The 17,041-nt window shown below is 54.5% G+C and overlaps 1 protein-coding gene across 1 annotated transcript in view; it reads left to right on the top strand.

Annotated features, from left to right (window-relative positions):
* Positions 1–17,041, top strand: part of TLE5 (TLE family member 5, transcriptional modulator) — a 179,729-nt gene that overhangs the window by 148,420 nt on the left and 14,268 nt on the right. The window lies entirely within an intron of this gene.

Below are 17,041 nucleotides of genomic sequence, written 5' to 3'. Positions count from 1 at the left end.
CTCCGGGCCCCGCCGCAAACCCAACCCGCTGCCGCCGAAAACAAGCGCTGATGGACGGCCGCGGCGGCCAATGGCGACGCGCCGAGGGGTCGGAGGGCGGGGACAAGGCGGCGCCGCAGCCAATCGCCGCGCGGGGTTGGGTTGAGAGAAGGAAGGAGGTGGGGGGGGAAGAGCAGAGCGGGGCGGGGCCGCGGGGGGTTGTGGGAAGGTGGCGGAACGCCGCTGGTTCGCGGCCTTGCGGAGGCTGCCGCGCCGCTCGGGGCCTGCGGGGTCCCGCGGCCCCCCGCACCCCTTCCCCGCCCCCGGTGGGGCCTGTGCCGCCGAGGAGGAGCCTTGCCGGGCCTGGCCTTGCTCGGGGGAACGGGTGGCAGTGCAGGGCAGCGGCGGCGGGGCCTCTTTGAGCCCCCCCCCCCCCAGGCCCTTCAGGCAGGGGCCTCGGTGTCACCAGGCATCCTGGTAATCCCTAGTGCACCCCACTGGGTCCTCACCCACCAACCCTGTGTCTCAGAGATGGCTTTGCTGTGATTTCCCCATCACGCCCCACTAGTTTCTCACCCTGGTACCCCCAGCACACCCCACTGGGTCCTCAGCCCCCAACCCTGCACCTCAGAGCTGCCTTTGCTGTGATTTCTGCATCGCACCCTACTGGTTTCTCGCCCTGGTATCCCTAGCACACCCCACTGGGTCCTCACCCCCCAACCCTGCACCTCAGAGCTGCCTTTGCTGTGATTTCCCCATTGCACCCCACTGGTTCTTCACCTTGGTATCCCTAGCACACCCCACTGGGTCCTCACCCTGGTTTCCCCATCACACCCCACTGGTTCCTCACCCTGGTACCCCCAGCACACCCCACTGGGTCCTCACCCCCCGACCCTGTGCCTCAGAGATGTCTTTACTCTGGTTTCCCCATCGCACCCCACTGGTTTCTCGCCCTGGCATCCCTAGCAAACCCCACTGGGTCCTCACCCCACAGCCCTGTGCCTCAGAGCTGCCTTTGCTGTGATTTCCCCATCGCACCCCACTGGTTCCTCACCCTGGCATCCCTAGCAAACCCCTCTGGGTCCTCACCCCCCCAACCCTGCACTTCAGAGCTGCCTTTGCTCTTTTTTCCCCATAGTTTCTGGCTGGTTCCTCACCCCACAGCTCTGTGCCTCAAAGTTGCTCTTCACCCCGGTTGCCCCACTGGTTCCTCACCCCACAGCCCTGCGCCTCAGAGCTGCCTTCGCTCTGGTTTCCCCATTGCACCCCACTGGGTCCCTGTCTCTCTGTAACAGGCACCCCAGCAGGCAGAGTGATGTATCCTGTCCAAGCCACAGCATCCTGTTCATCCGTTGCTACCAGGGGAGCTTCATCTTTCCAAGCAACCCCATGATGGACTCTTTTATCCCTGCACGCATGTGACCCGACCTTGTGTGGCTTCCAGGGACTCCCAGCTCTGCTCTTCCACCTGCAGAGTTGGTTTTCCAATCTCAGTTTATCCCCAAACCCCACTAGAAGAGGTGTGGCAATATCTGGGGGATAATCTCTGTCAAATCAGACCAACCAAGTCCCATCCCAGTAGCCCTGGCACCCCAGGACCAGTTTTCTTGGATCTGTCACTACCTCCAGAGCAGCGGGTGCTGACAGGGACTGGGGCCACGGTTCCCTGATGAGCCACATGCTCTCCCCATAGCCCTTCAGACAGAAAGAAAGATAGAATTCTGAGAATTAGGAAGATTCCTTTCCTCTTTCTCCATGGCCAAATCGTAGATGCTGCCAAAATCCATGTACTGCAGCTCCCACCTGCGTTGCAGATTGATGCTGGCCCTCCAGCTCTTTGAAGATGTACTGGAATAGGTCCATGTCCTGATTCAGCAGGGCCCCTCCATCCCAGCACTATGGATCTCTAAATGCTTTAGTATCTGCTTCTCATTTCAAATTTCTCCCCCCAGAAGGCAAAACAAGACCTTTGGATGTTCTGCATGGCAGGGTAAACAGATGCACACTTCACTTTCCAAAGGGGAAGTCTCTTCCCACCTTCCTCTTCTCCCACTTGTAGTGGTTTCTCTTGCTCCATCTGGCGTTCTTTGTCTCACTTTCAACTTCCCTAACCCTTCTGTTTACCAGTCTCTTGTTCTTCTTTCTACAGGTGCTTCTGCTGGTGTCCCAGAGTCCTGGCTCCAGCACTGCCCAAGCAGCCTGCCTGCAGCATCTTCCCACGCCTCCTGGGCTGGGCTCAAACACCTCTCCTAGTCCGCTCTGCCTGGAGGTCTGTATATAACCAGACGTTCTGAAGGTCCATAAAAGCATGATAGAGCTGTTACATACCTGTCTTCCTTGTTCCATGCCTAGCTTGTCAGCCCCTACCTTCTGGCAGTCTGGCTGAGATAGACACACGAGATACTCACAGACAACAGGGTCTGTTTTCCACATAAATTTCACCTGCTTCTCTTATACCTTTGAGCTCTTGTCCTTAATTAAAAGGAAACTAACTTTTTTTTTCTCTCCAGGGGTCTCTCCGTACTTTCACCTTTCCCAGCATTGATACTCACCTCCTGTTCTTATGCTCTCCCACTTTCTATCCCAGATGCTTTGCAGCTGCAAGAGGGCTGTTTCTCCCTCATTCCATTTTAAAGGAGCCTACAGGAATGCTGGGGAGGGGCTCTTAATCAGGGAGGGCAGGGATAGGATGAGGGGGAACGAGTTTCAGCTGAAAGAGGGAAGATTTAGGTGAGATCTTAGGAATAAAAGTTTTCCTGTGAGGGTGGGGAGGCCCTGGCCCAGGTTGCCCAGAGCAGTGGTGGCTGCCCCAACCCTGCAGGGGTTCAAAGCCAGGTTGGATGGAGCTTGGAACAACCTGATGCAGTGGGAGGTGTCCCTGCTCCTGTCAGGGAGTGAAACTGGATGGGCTTTGAGGTCCCTTCCAACTCAAACCATTCCATGATTCTATGATTTTGCTTTGGCAGCCAAAAATTATTCAGGCAGAGGTGCTCAGGACGTCCAGCATGGAAGTCACAGTGCGTTGCTTAGCGTGGTCATCAAGCCTTTGGAACTCTGTCCAGGGATGGTGATAAGGAGACAGGAAGACTGATATTCCTGTAACCCTGCAACACTGCTCTGACTTCAGGCGAGTTGCTCAGCCTCGTTTCATACCCTCAGGCTGTGAATGCAAGACAGACACTCTGTCTCAGGAGGCTGCTATTAGGATTGCGAGGCTGCTTTCAACCACAAGGTGCTCTATGCTAGAGGCTACAGTTTTGGTTTGCCTCCCCTGGGCAGGATCAAAATCTAAAAGCCAGAAGATCCTGAAGAAACCTTCACAGCTTGTCCAAAGAAAAGAATCAACAAAGTTTGCATCCGTCCTCTAGACCACTTGTTTGGTTCCTACTGACAGACGGCAGTTCACAGAGTCATAGAATCGTGGAATGGTTTGGTTTGGAAGGGACCTTAAAGATCATCCATTGCCAATCCCCTGCCATGGGCAGGGACACCTTCCACTGGATCATGTTGCTGAAAGGGCTCACCTGGAAAACAGGAGACGTGGCATTTCATTCAGCTCTGTCACCAGTGCGCTGGGCAGTTCCCCAAGCCCCAGCCTCCGTTTCTCTGCCCGACTTGGGCTGCTGTGTCTATAGTCCCAGATGTTCCTCTCCTTACCTTTCTCTCCCTCCACAGCCTCTCGCAGCTGCTGCTGTCAGCAGATGTCACTGACTTCCAGGCATTCTCCCCAGGCCCTGGCTGCTGAGCGTTCTCCAACAGCATTTGCTTTGATCAGCAGCTGCTTGCCTTAAGCCTGGGAGCTCCTGCTGATGTGTGTATCCTCACCTCTCTGTACTGGCAGGCTCGGGGCGGGGGGTTGTTAATCCGTGTATTTTCTTGTGGCTTCCCAGTTTCTGCGTGATGGACTTGGGAGTCCTCAGCACAGGAAGGACATGGATCTGTTGGAGCGAGTCCAGAGGAGGCCACAGAGATGATCTGAGCGCTGGAGCACCTCCCACATGAGGACAGGCTGAGAGAGTTGGGGTTGTTCAGCCTGGAGAAGAGAAGACTCCAGGGAGACCTTAGAGCAGCTTCCAGTGCTGAAAGGGGCTCCAGGAAAGCTGGGGAGGGGCTCTTGATCTGGGACAGGATGAGGAGCAGTAGTTTTCAACTGAATGAGGGGAAATTTAGATGAGATCTTAGTGAGAAATGTTTTGCTGTGAGGGTGGGGAGGCCCTGGCCCAGGTTACCCAGAGCAGTGGTGGCTGCCCCATCCCTGGAGGGGTTCAAGGCCAGGTTGGATGGGGCTTGGAGCTCCTGATCCAGTGGGAGGTGTCCCTGCCCATGGCAGGGGTGGAACTGGATGGGCTTTGAGGTCCCTTCCAACTCAAACCATTCCGTGATTCTATGACTTAGTAAACCACATCTCCCAGAAAGCGGATCCCAAACGTGTCAGGCCACTTCAGAGCAAGCATTTTCATGGCCCAGTTAATACTGAGTGCAGAGATGACCCCCATGCATCCCTAGAGAGGAAGGTCCCAGCCCTGGTAAAGGGTATTCAGTCACTGGGCCCGCTGGGATGCAAATACACCTTGTTAGACAGCACTGCCGATGCTTCCAAGTCCCATTCCCTTTCTCCGTTCTGGCTCCATTTCTTAGGTGCTTTTGAATTCCAGATGCTTGAAAGCAGAGGGGAGCAGGCACAGCCCAGCTGCATTTTGCTGCAGCTGCTTGATCAGCAACTTAATTGAGGGAAATTTTCATTGCTTAAAACCAGCAGCTTGCCACCGGATGGCGAGATCTGCTCCCATATTAATGCTGGAACCAGGTGCTCCGAGCTGATCCCCAGTTCAGCTGCACACATCCACACAGGGACAGTCTGGAAGTCAAGCACGCACCCCTTTCAGCACATTCTCTGCTGGATCGGCACCCCGATAATATCTTCTGTTTTGTGATTACTTTGTAAGCTGAACAACCATTCCATCAGCTGTTGGAAGGAACTAGTTAGGACAATTCACCTCTGTGATGTGCTTTTAGCAGCATAGAATCATTAAGGTTGGAAGAGACCTCTGCGATCATCGAGTCCAACCATACCTGTCCACTACTAAACCAGATCTCTGAGTGCCTCATCTACCCATCTTCTAAATACCTCCTGGGATGGTGACTCAACCACCTCCCTGGAGAGCCCGTTCCAGTGCCCGAGAGCCCTTTCAGTGGATAATTTTGTCCTGATATCCAATCTGAACCTCCCCTGGTGCAACTTGAAGCCATTTCCTCTCTTCCTATGGCTTGTCACTTGGGAGAAGAGTCCAACACTTACCTTACTACAACCTCCTTTCTGGGGGTGGCAGAGAACGATGAGGTCTCCCCTCAGCCTCCTCTTCTCCAGGCTAAACAGCCCCAGGGCCCTCAGCCCCCTCTAATAACCCTTGTTCTCTAGCCCCTTCCCCAGCTCCGTTCCCTTCTCCGGACATGCTCCAACACTTCAATGTCTTTCTTGTAGTGAAAGACTCAAAATTGAACCCAGCATTCAAGGTGTGACCACACCAGCACTGAATACAGGGGAAAGATGCCTCCCCAGATCCCGCTGGCCACACTGTTTGTGATACAGACCAGGATGCAGAGGTGGTGCCAGGTCACAGACACCCCCTCTAGGACTTTGGCGTGACATCTTCTGTCAGCTGGGAGCACCCTGCCCCGTTCCTCAGTGTTTCTCCAGGACCTGGCAGTCCCACAGATATAAGCCAGACTTTTATCTCCTGAGTTGGAAGATGTCTCCCAAGGGAGTGGAGAGCAGGGGGTCCTCAGTAGGCACCTCCTGACAGAGCGAAAGAACAGAGAGCGGCTCAGAACACCCAGCAAGACTGAAGCCAAAGGGGGAACATCCCCAGGGAGAGGAGCAGAGGAAGTGAGAGATGAGAAGGGTTCTTTGAGGCTCTGGAGTGTGTCCAGAGAAGAGCGACGAAGCTGGTGAGGGGGCTGGAGAAGAAGAGGAGCGGCTGAGAGAGCTGGGGGTGTTTAGCCTGGAGAAGAGGAGGCTGAGGGGAGACCTCATTGCTCTCTCCAACTCCCTGAGAGGAGGTTGTGGAGAGGAGGGAGCTGGGCTCTTCTCCCAAGGGACAGGGGACAGGACGAGAGGGAATGGCCTCAAGCTCCACCAGGGGAGGGTCAGGCTGGACATCAGGAAAAAGTTTTTCCCAGAAAGGGTGATTGGGCAGTGTCAGAGGCTGCCCAGGGAGGGGGTTGAGTCCCCTTCCCTGGAGGGGTTTAAGGGACGGGTGGATGAGGTGCTGAGGGACAGGGTTTAGTGATTGATGGGAATGGTTGGATTCGATGATCCAGTGGGTCTCTTCCAGCCTGGTGATTCTATGATTCTATAATGCCACGGAACCTTGGCCAGGAGCGATGGGTCGGGCTCCTCCCCGAGCTGGGCACCCCCAGAACGGGCTCCTGAGCCAGCCCCGTGTCCGTGCTCGGCAGAGGGCAGCAGCGGAGCAGGGACCGGCACCCCGGGACCCCCTGGCCCCGCTCCACCACCTGCAGAGCCACCTGGGTCCCCTACCCATCACCCCAACCAGCTTCCTTCCTGCCCCACCAGCCTCGAGCCCTCCCCGCAGCCTCCGGGCCAGCACCCAGCCCACTCCTCTCACAGGATCATTAAGGCTGGAAAAGACCTCTAAGCTCATCCAGTCTACTCATCAGCCCAACACCACCATCCCTGCTAAACCATGTCCTGAGATGCCAGGGCTACACGGTTTTTGAGCCCCTTCAAGGATGGAGACTCCACCACTGCCCTGGGCAGCCTCTGCTGGGGCTTCACAGGCTTCAGGAGGCTGAGAGAGTTGGGGTTGTTCAGCCTGGAGAAGAGAAGGCTCCAGGGAGACCTTAGAGCAGCTTCCAGTGCTGAAAGGGGCTCCAGGAGAGCTGGGGAGGGGCTCTGGATCAGGGAGTGCAGGGACAAGATGAAGGGGAATGATTTTCAGCTGAAAGAGGGGAGATGGAGATGAGATGTTGGGAAGAAAAGTTTTGCTGTGGGCAGGGACACCTCCTACTGGATCAGGTTGCTCCAAGCCCCATCCAACCTGGCCTTGAACCCCTCATTGAACCCCAAATTCTACCCAGAAGGGCACAAAAGGCACCGAAGCAGCTGCAAGGTGGCTGAGGTCTCCTCCTGATGCCTCAACTCAGGTGTTGTTACTGCAGGGGGGGTGTCAAGGATTTCAGCCTCCCCTAAAAGTAGTTTCACAAGCTCCTCGGTTGCCTGTCACAGGGAGATGCTACAAGGGTACTTGAGTTCTCTGCAAAGAGGGGGAAAGGCACCCAGATCAAACACGCTGACAAATGCAACTTGTGACAGCAATTGCTGGATTACAGGTTTTTTTTTAAATCTATGTTTCGCATCAGGTTTGTCACTGCTCTCGTAGGTGGGCTCCGTACACAGTAAATCAGGTATAACAAACCTACATTTACCGTGATCCTTTCATCCCCTAGGATCCCAATGCACATCATTTAATTGCACTCATCCAGCACATAGATTTCATAAATAAAAGAAGGATGAATTAGCACAGCTGCTGCAGCATTCACACAAGTTGCTAACACGCAGGCTCCTTGTGCAATCAATCCAGCCTCATGCTTTGGTGTTTTGTCATAAATTGAGGTCAGGGAAGAAATGTTCTCCTTACCTGGAATGCAGCGCTGCTAAACAAGCTGAGTACAGGCAGACACTTAAGGATATAGTAATCTATAATCCCAGAAATCGCTGCAAATATTCATTTGATGGAGCTTCCATGCAGGGGATGAGCACTGATCCTGCGCAGGGGCAGGAGGAGGGATGCAGGGGAGAGATTATCTGCCTCCCATTAGGTAGGAGGAAAGCCAGGATGATCCTTTTGACCTTAAAATCGGAATCTCCTTACTCCCTTTGGCCAGCAAGAGAAACAGAGAAGGAGAGGTGAGGGTCCTTGCCGTGCCTGGACACACAGCCCTTCCTTTTCCCATCCCAGACCCTGTTGATAACTCTCTCCATCAGCTTGAGTCTCTGTTTCCTATACAGAGGGATTTAAATGCTGCTTCTGGATTCATCCTGGAAATGAACCAGCCCAGGAGCCTTCTCCTGGTCAAAGTTTTGGTGGATTCCCCTGCATCTCCTGACCATATTATAGCTTTAAATTGCCTGTTTATCTCCACCAAATGCCTCAGAGACACCACCCGGAGCTAAACCCTCCTCTGCAACTTGATGCTGCCCCAGCCCTGGCCTGGGAGCAGACAATTTCAGGCATCCTTGCCATGCGCTTCCTCCTTGCCATGCGCTTCCTCATCACGCCTCAGCTGCAAAAATCCTTTTCCTGCATCCTGCAAGGAGTGTGAACCGTTTCTTGTGCTTTGGCTGGTAAAAAGGATGATAATTACCCTTAATCAGTCTGCAGCAAAACGGCAGGCTACGGCAGAAGCAGGGAGGGGGGGGAAGCCACCCGGAGGAATCAACCCAATTATTCCATGTCACTGATAAAACAGGATCAAAGAGGGTGGAAATTTTTGACAGCAGTAAAAAGCCTGTCCAGCCACAGCACTGGCGTGACCCTCGGTGTCGTTGGAGGTTTCCTATGCAGGCGGTCAGCCTGCCTGCCCTTGGCAGAGACCCAAAACCCTGTGCCCAACAGCCCAAGAGGCAGCAAGATGAAGTTGGGCTGCAACGAGTTCTGTGAGGCAGCCCCACGGCTCACCCAGCCCTTGGCTGCAGCAGGGAGGTGCTGGTGGGCTTTAAGGTCCCTTCCGACCCAAACCATTCCAGGATTTGAAGGGACAAAGAGGCATTTTCATGGATCACATCTCAGCCAGGATCCTTCGAATGGGCTGCCTGTGGACCATTCCCATGCAGCCTGTGATGCAGCCCTGTGCTCCCAGAGCAGACAAGGCTTCCTCCAGAGCCAGCAGGGGCCCAAGGTGGCCAAGAAGGCCAATGGCATCTTGGCTTGGATCAGACACGGCGTGGCCAGCAGGGCCAGGGAGGTTCTTCTCCCTCTGGACTCGGCACTGGTGAGACCGCTCCTCGAATCCTGGGGTCAGTTCTGGGCCCCTCACCACAAGAAGGAGGTTGAGGCTCTGGAGCGAGTCCAGAGAAGAGCAACGAGGCTGGGGAGGGGGCTGGAGAACAAGAGGAGCAGCTGAAAGGGTGTTTAGCCTGGAGAAGAGGAGGCTGAGGGGAGACCTCATTGCTCTCTCCAACTCCCTGAGAGGAGATTGTGGAGAGGAGGGAGCTGGGCTCTTCTCCCAAGGGACAGGGGACAGGACGAGAGGGAATGGCCTCAAGCTCCCCCAGGGGAGGTTTAGGCTGGACTTTAGGAAAAAATTTTCCACAGAAAGGGTCATTGGGCGCTGGCAGAGGCTGCCCAGGGAGGGGGTTGAGTCACCTTCCCTGGAGGTGTTTAAGGGACGGGTGGACGAGGCGCCTAGGGACATGGTTTAGTGATTGATGGGAATGGTTGGACTTGATGATCCAGTGGGTCTTTTCCAACCTGGTGATTCTATGATTCTATGATTCCTGCCCATGGAGGCTGGAGGGAAGATGTTGCCATTGTTCCCACTTCCCATGACATGTGTGGCTAGGGATCTCCTCTCTCCCCAGGTCACCTGGCCACTGGTGCTGGAGCCTGGCTACCTGGGGACCGGGAGTTTATATTTAGCGTTGCTGTTGGAGCAATGAGCTGCCCCAGTCCCCGGCCCCAGCAGGAAAGGTTCGCACAGGCACGTCCTAATGAGACCAGAGCAACTTCCTCTTCATTCCTAAAATGAGCAGTCTAACAAAGCTGCCAAAAATAAACCTGTTTAATGAAGAGCCTTCGTAAATTATTCAGATATTATATCCTGCTCCAGAGCTGGTTCAAGGAGAAGGGCTGTGCAGACACTTTCTTCTCTGCAGCTCTGGACACGAGGTGGAAGTCGTGCTGTCATTGCAATGGAAATGTAGGCTCTAAGATCCTGCTTTTACCCAGAAAAAAACATCTCTTTTACCTGGAATTAAAGAGGAAAAAATTAAAAAAGGCGCAGTGGCAATTCCGGCTCTGAAACAAGGTTTTTTCTTTGTCCCCCCACCTCAGGACCTTTCTTGGACCCAACAAATAAAGCTGACCACGTATGTAAGTGCTTTGCAGGGCTGAGTGGGAGAAAGTTGGCACGGGTGGACAAGGTGCTGAGGGACGTGGTTTAGTGTTTGATAGGACTGGTTGGACTTGATGATCTGGTGGGTCTCTTCCAACGTGGTGATTCTATGATTCTCTGGGTGCTGCACCCCCCAGCGCAGTGGGGACAGGACCTTGCTGGAGGTGCTGTGGCCCCTCCTTCCCCTCTCAGTTGTGGTTTGAACGCTGTGGACTCTTTCCAGCAAAAGCAGGACGGAGACCCACCAAACTTATTAAATTTCAGTGGCCGTCCATACGCCAGCTGCTAACAAACCCCAGTTGTTCCCCAAGATGTAAAGCTCAGCTCTGCAGAGTGAGTTCCCCCCCACCCCAACACCCCAGATTCAACATCTGGGAGGTGGGATGGTGGTTAGCAGCTTGTGGGCTGTCAGCCCACGCCACGCTGCTGGTTCTTACAGGTTTCTCTCCATCTCCAGAGGCAGCAGGGTCGGATCCTGCTGTGCCCAGCCCTGCAGCTCGGCTCTAGCCAGGGCTGGGCAGAGGAGCTGCCTCCTCCTGCTCACCAGCAGCCCTGCTGGGAACACACCAGACCTCACCAGCTCACGCACAGCAGCGAAACCCTCACGCAAATTTTCCCTGCTGACTTTAATGTGGAACCATGTGGTTTCCAGCGCTTTGAAGCTGCAGGGGTTAATTCCATGCTTTGCTTCAGCCTCTCAGGACTACATTTAGGTGTCCTCGCTTTCTGTGGTTCCTTGCACCCTGCCATCAAGAGTTTGCTGCTGCAGACAACACAGAGTGTGTGTGGGAGGGGGTAGCATCTCTAGGGGCACACGGAGAGGCACTTGGGACAAGTGGGGCCATGAAGTTCTGAGGGATGGAGCATCTCCCAGATGACACCAGGCTGAGAGAGCTGGGGTTGTTCTGTCTGGAGAAGAGAAGGCTCTGGGGAGATCTTACAGCAGCTTCCATTACGGAAAGGAGCTCCAGGAAAGCTGGGGAGGGGCTCTTGATCAGGGAGGGCAGGGATAGGATGGGGCGTAATGGCTTTAAATTGGAGGGGGGAAGATTTTAGATTAGACTTTACGAAGAAATTCTTCACGATGAGGGTGGGGAGGCCCTGGCCCAGGCTGCCCAGAGCAGTGGTGACTGCCCCATCCCTGGAGGGGTTCAAGGCCAGGTTGGATGGGGCTTGGAGCCCCTGATCCAGTGGGAGGTGTCCCTGCTTGTGGCAGGGGTGGAACTGGATGGGCTTTGAGGTCCCTTCCAACTCAAACCATTCCGTGATTCTATGATTCTAAGTGACAAGGAAGCGTTTTCATGGAGCTCATCTCAAGGATCCTTTGGGTGGGCTGCCTGTTGGCCATTCCCTGCGGGCCATTCCCTGCAATGCAGCCCTGCTCTCCAGGAGCAGAGGTTGCTTTCTCTCCTCTCCACACAGTGGATGGACTGCACACAGACCCACTGCTTGCAACTCAGGACCTGGAGAATCCCAGCAGCACCTCTGAGGGCCAGAGCAGAGGCTGCCAAGGGGGCTGGCATCGCAGCACTGTGCCGCTGAGCTGTCTGGCAGCCCCTCTCCCTGGAGTCATGGTGATGCAGCCACTCCAGTGCTTCTGCAGCATCATTGCTGTGTGCAGGGAGAAGCGCTGCTGGCTGCCTGGGGTGCACCGAGCGCTCATATCTTGGGTGGACACAGCTGAGGACCTGGGGGCTGTGGTGTCCAACCCTTCGCCACCCACCCAGCCACCCCATCTGCGCTGGGTCCTGGCTCCCTGCCGCATCCAGGCCAGCTCCTGCAGGACCTGAGGCTGCACTGCCCCTTATCAGCCCTCTTATCACAGGGATTATTGGCTTTTTATATTAAACTTTCTCCAGATAGCGTAACACAATCTACCAGATGCCTGGCAAGGGCTTGGCAGGCTAAGAAGTGATTTATGAGCAATGTGTGTCTGCGGTGTCTGTCACACATGGGCTGTTTCCTCTTCTTCATCACCGCCTTCCAATCATACAAACCCTAACCTAACCCTAACCTAACCCTAACCCAACCTAAGAATCATAGAATCATAGAATCACCAGGGTGGAAAAGACCCACTGGATCATCGAGTCCAACCATTCTTATCACACACTAACCCATGTCCCTCAGCATCTCACCCGTCCCTTAAACCCCTCCAGGGAAGGTGACTCAACCCCCTCCCTGGGCAGCCTCTGCCAGTGCCCAATGACCCTTTCCATCAAAATTTTTTTCCTAATATCCAACCTAAACCTCCTCTCATGCAACTTTAGGCCATTTCCTCTTCTCTTGTCACTTGTTACTTGGGAGGAGAGTCCAACAGCCACCTCACTACAGCCTCCTTTGAGGAGGTTTCACTTAGCTCCATCACATTGCCTGTTCCTTCCCCACGTGGCAGCAAGGTGACAAGCCCGGCAGGGAACACGAGGGATGCTCCAGGCATGCTCTGATGCCTCTGCTTGAAGGCAGAGCTCACCAGAGAGGCAGATCTTAGCTTTGCGAGGGGCTAGTGGTGACCTAGTCTGCACCTCCCTGCCCCGTACGGGCTTTAAGGTTCCTTCCAACCCAAATCTATAATTCTGTGATTCTATGATTCAGGTTATTAGCTGCTGCAGGAACACACATGAACTTTTCTGCCAAAATACCTGAACAGGCTGAACATTAGGAAATTAGGAACATTAGGAAAACATTTTTCATAGAAAGGGTCATTGGGCACTGGCAGAGGCTGCCCAGGGAGGGGGTTGAGTCCCCTTCCCTGGAGGGGTTTAAGGGACGGGTGGACGAGGTGCTGAGGGGCATGGTTTAGTGATTGATGGGAATGGTTGGACTCAACCCGGTTGGGTTTTCCAACCTGGTGATTCTATGATTCTATGAAAATAGGGGCAAACATGAGCCTCCTGACCCACACATTCACACAAAGGGTATTTTTAACTCAAAGGAGTAACTCAGAACAACACAGAAGCCCTTCTGTAAAGAAAGCAGAAAGGTTGGAACGGTGCAAACCCCGCAGGCAGCAACTCTGCAAGAGGATCCCAAGCTCTGGTGCTCCCCTCGGGATGAGCTGGCTCAGCCTAGGAGCTCCTCAGTGGCCACATGCATGGGCTCAGTGATGGACCTTGCATGCAGTGGCCCTGATTTTGAGTATCTAATTTCAAGTACGGCATTTACATGCTGTGCATTTCTGCTGCGCTTAACGTAATCATTGCTGTAATAGCTACCCAGTTCCTATAATGGAGCGTGACCGGTAAGGCCAGTTTATTTGCGCTGGGGGCCAGGGATGGTCAAGCTCTTGACCCAGACACTGCATATCTGAATCATCACAGAATCACAGGATCATTTCAGTTGGAAAACACCTTTAAGATAATCAAGTCCAGCTGGAAACCTCACGCTGCCAAGTCCACCACTAAACCATGACCCTAAGTCCCACATCTACATATCTGAGAAGGCTGCAAGGAGACCTGATAGCAACATGCCAATAGCTGAAGAGGCTACAAGGAAGCTGGGGAGGGTCTGTTCACAAAGGTTTGGAGTGACAGGATGAGGGGGAACAGGTATAAACTGGAGAGGGGCAGATTTAGGCTAGACATGAGGAAGAATTTCTTCACCATGAGGGTGGGGAGGCCCTGGAACAGGTTGCCCAGGGAAGTTGTGGCTGCTCCATCCCTGGAGGTGTTCAAAGCCAGGATGGATGGACCTTGGGCAGCCTGATCTAGTGGGAGATGTCCCTGCCCATGGCAGGGGGTTGGAACTGGATCATCTTTAAGGTCCCTTCCAACTCAAACTATTCTATGATTCTATGATCTTTTAAATACCTCCAGGGTTGGGGACTCCATCACTTCCCTGGTCAGCCTGTTCAAATTCTTGACAACCCTTTCAGTGAAAGAATTTTTCCTAATACCCAACCTAAATCTCCTGTGGTGCAACTTGAGACCATTTCCTCTTGTCCTATCACTTACTATTCAGGAGGAGAGACCAACAGCCACCTCCCTACATCCTCCTTTCAGGAGGTTTCACTTAGCTGAGGACCAAAGCCCTGCTGTGCCCCGTTCTCCATTCCTTCCCCGCCAAGGGCAGCAAGATGACAGGAAAGGAACTGGCAAGAGATGCGAGGGGTGCTCCAGGCTTGCTCCTGTGCCCTTCCCTGGAAGCAGAGCTCACCGAAGAATCATAGAATCACCAGGTTGGAAGAGACCCATTGGATCATCGAGTCCAACCATTCCCATCAATCACTAACCCATGTCCCTCAGCACCTCGTCCACCCGTCCCTTAAACCCCTCCAGGGAAGGGGACTCAACCCCCTCCCTGGGCAGCCTCTGCCACTGCCCAATCACCCTTGCTCTGAAAATTTTTTTCCTAATGTTCAGCCTAAACCTGCCCTGGTGGAGCTTGAGGCCATTCCCTCTCGTCCTGTCCCCTGTCCCTTGGGAGAAGAGCCCAGCTCCCTCCTCTCCACAACCTCCTTTCAGGGAGTTGCAGAGAGCAATGAGGTCTCCCCTCAGCCTCCTCTTCTCCAGGCTAAACACCCCCAGCTCTCTCAGACGCTCCTGTTCTTCTCCAGCCCCCTCACCAGCTTCGTTGCTCTTCTCTGGACTCGCTCCAGGCCCTCAACATCCTTCTTGTGGTGAGGGGCCCAGAACTGACCCCAGGATTTGAGGAGCGGTCTCCCCAGTGCCGAGTCCAGAGGGAGAAGAACCTCCCTGGACCTGCTGGCCATGCCGTTTCTGATCCAAGCCAAGATGCCATTGGCCTTCTTGGCCACCTGGGCCACTGCTGGCTCATGTTCAGTCGCTGTCAACCAACACCCCCAGGTCCTTCTCCTCCAGGCAGCTTCCAAGCCAGAGGCAGACCTTAGCTTTGCGAGGGGCTGATGGTGACCTAGTCTAGTCCCTGCTCCCATCACTTACAAATTGCACCTCCCTGCCCTTCTGCAAAGCCCACACCAGGGCAGCTCCGTCTCTCCACATGTGGAAAGGTCCCTAGGATGCTGACCAGCTTGGGGGAGACCGTCTACCCTGTTTTCCACCCCTTATTCTGCAAGGACACAGAGCCTGCCTGCACTATTAATAATCCTTGGCATGAAGCTGTCACAGTTTCCACTAATATGGAGATGTCGAAGTGAAAAAGCTACTGCACAACGTGCCGGAGGTGTCACAATAACTCAGCTGCTATATTGTTCTCTTTAAAAATAAATACCACAACAGCCCAGCCCGCATCGCTGGAGTCATGACGTGTAGGGGGTTATTTTTAAGCAGAAAATGCACTGATTTTTAAAGATAGGCACAGAGCGGCATCTGAAATTAATGCGAGCTCCCTGTGCGCTCGCACACGCCACTCGTAGTCCTGCCTGTTATTCCCAGGCTGGCATCCAATGACCTGGTCCTGCTCAGGCACGTTTGTGTGCGTGTGGCTCGCAAGAGGCCCCATGGCAACAAGGTCCTTGCAAGAAATGAAGCCTGTGGCTGAATTCCCCACCTCTCCGCTCTCCGTGGGGATGTGATCGATCCCCCAGGATACAAGCTGCAGGGTCTCCTCCTCGGGAAGCGGGTTCAGAACCACAATTTGCATCCAGAGCAGAATATCAGGGAGTGCAGAGATAGGATGAGGAGGGGGTTGGTTTTCAGCTGAAAGAAGGGAGGTTGAGATGAGATCTTAGGAAGAAATATTTTGCTATTATGGTGGGGAGGCCCAGGTTGCCCAGAGCAGGGGTGGCTGCCCCATCCCTGGAAGGGTTCAAGGCCAGGTTGGATGGGCCTTGGAGCCCCTGATCCAGTGGGAGGTGTCCCTGCCCATGATAGGAGGTGGAACTGGATGGACTTTGAGGTCCCTTCCAACCCAACCCATCCCATGATTTTCCATTGGTTGGAGATGAGAGGTTGGTTTGGGGCCAGCCACAGGCAAATCCCTTCTCTCTGCTTTCTCTCGTGCTCAGCAAAGGCAGGGTTGGAATAAAGCAAACCCCAAACCTGGTGGAAACAATCCTTGCTCTCCCGCTTGGAGAAGGATGTGGGAATGAGCCACATTTGAGGGTGCTCTCAGCATTGGTTCAGAGCCTGTGGTGTCACACCGGGGCTAAGAACCCGTAAGGAACCACAGCAGCGGCTTCAGGAGCAGAAGAGCTTCCCCGTCCCTCCAACACCACGGAATAAAGATTCAACACCAAGAGCCACAGGAATTCTCTTTCCTGGGAAGGGCCAAACATGTTCTAAGCAAGAATCCTCACCGGGCAGCAGGAGCTGGGAGAGCTTGGAGTGTGGGGAATGGGCACAGGGCTTGGAGAATGGGGATTGGGCACAGGATTTGGGGTGCAGGGAGGGGACACAGAGCTCAGAGTGTGGGGAGTGACTGCAGGGCTTGGAGAATGGGGATTGGGCACAGGATTTGGGGTGCAGGGAGGGGACACAGAGCTCAGAGTGTGGGGAATGGGCACAGGGCTTGGAGAATGGGGATTGAGCACAGGATTCGGGGTGCAGGGAGGGGACACAGAGCTCAGAGTGTGGGGAATGGGCACAGGGCTTGGAGAATGGGGATTGGGCACAGGATTTGGGGTGCAGGGAGGGGACACAGAGCTCAGAGTGTGGGGAATGGGCACAGGGCTTGGAGAATGGGGATTTGGTACAGGATTTGGGGTGCAGGGAGGGGACACAGAGCTCAGAGTGTGGGGAGTGCAAGGCTTGGGATGCAGGGAGCGGGCACAGGATTTGGGGTTTGGGTGCAGAAGTCGGGGTGCAGGGAGCAGGCACAGGGCTGAGGCAGAGGATATGGGGTGTAGGGAATGAGCACAGAACTCGGGCACGGGATATGGGGTGTGGGGAGCAGGCACAGAATCGAGGACGTGAGGAGAGGGCACAGGATTTAGGGTGCAGGGGGTGGGCAGGTGCAGAAGTCGAGGTTCAGGGAGTAGGCACAGAAATTGGGGTGCAGGGAGTGGACA

This window comes from Phaenicophaeus curvirostris, chromosome 28 (genome assembly GCF_032191515.1).
Source record: "Phaenicophaeus curvirostris isolate KB17595 chromosome 28, BPBGC_Pcur_1.0, whole genome shotgun sequence".
NCBI classification, from domain to species: Eukaryota; Metazoa; Chordata; class Aves; order Cuculiformes; family Cuculidae; genus Phaenicophaeus; species Phaenicophaeus curvirostris.
Note: the sequence above shows the minus strand (reverse complement) of the source record. Positions and strands in the feature narration are given on the sequence as shown.